Below are 1,023 nucleotides of genomic sequence, written 5' to 3' on the forward strand. Positions count from 1 at the left end.
ACAAAAATAACAATTGTTATCGATATATAATAGACAAATTTGCCTGAGAATTTTGTAGAGGAGTAGTGCCTTTCTGGGATGTCCTATTCATGGTAAATGAAAGTGTAGAGTGGAAGTTATTATTATCGTTATATCACTCCGTCCGTTATCATGCTGTGCATCCCTAAAAATGGAAAAAAAATTGGTGTCGCTGTTGAGGCAAAGCTAATAAAAATGATTTGTCTTTCTTGGCCTTTTAGCTAAGATCAAAGTGTAGTATCTGTTCTTCAGGTGCTACATTTCAATTTCTTCTCTCTCAGTGATATTCTTTACGAGTAAGACAATTTTTTCTACACGTTAAAAAACAACCCTGGTGTTTAAATCTGTCCCGTGGGGAGGCATTGTGAATAGGTACTATGTTTAATGTAACAAAGTTTTAATATTTAAAAAGTAACTGGAAAAGGTTATTTCTGATTTAATTACAAAATGCCTTGGAAATGTCATTTCTGATTAATTATAAAATGCCTGGAAAATGTCCGTTCTGATTATTTTTTTTGTTTGTTTGCTGGCTCCCCACAAGGGCAGAATTGGACATGAGGTCGGTTATAAATTTAGGGGTCAGTCCCGGAAATTACTCAAACCGTTTATGATTTAAACATTACTTTATTTCATGTATATTTTTAACTGTGGGGTGGGGGATATTAAATTAGTCTGAAAAGGTGGGAAATATGAAGTCGGTTCCGGAAATGGCTGTAACCATTTACGTTTTTGACATTACTTTATTTAATGTATATTTTTAACAGTAAGATGGGAGATAAGAAGTCGGTCCCGGAAATGGCTGAAAAAGTTTACGATTTATACATTATTTATTTCATGTATATCTTCAACAGTGGGTGGGGATTATAAGTCAGTTACAGAAATGGCTGAAACAGTTTACTATTTAAACATTACATTATTTCATGTATATTTTTAGCAGTGGGTTTGGAATATAAAGTCGGTCGCAAAAATGGCTGAAACAGTTTACAATTGAAAAATTGCTTTATT

General features: G+C 33.1%; 1 pseudogene; it reads left to right on the top strand.

Moving 5' to 3' along the window:
• Positions 1 to 218: 218 nt before the first annotated feature.
• Positions 219 to 352, top strand: LOC145265409 (U2 spliceosomal RNA; annotated as a pseudogene).
• Positions 353 to 1,023: the final 671 nt, after the last annotated feature.

The sequence above is a fragment of the Euprymna scolopes genome, chromosome 3 (genome assembly GCF_053919585.1).
Source record: "Euprymna scolopes isolate OS-2025 chromosome 3, ASM5391958v1, whole genome shotgun sequence".
In the NCBI taxonomy this organism is placed as follows: domain Eukaryota; kingdom Metazoa; phylum Mollusca; class Cephalopoda; order Sepiida; family Sepiolidae; genus Euprymna; species Euprymna scolopes.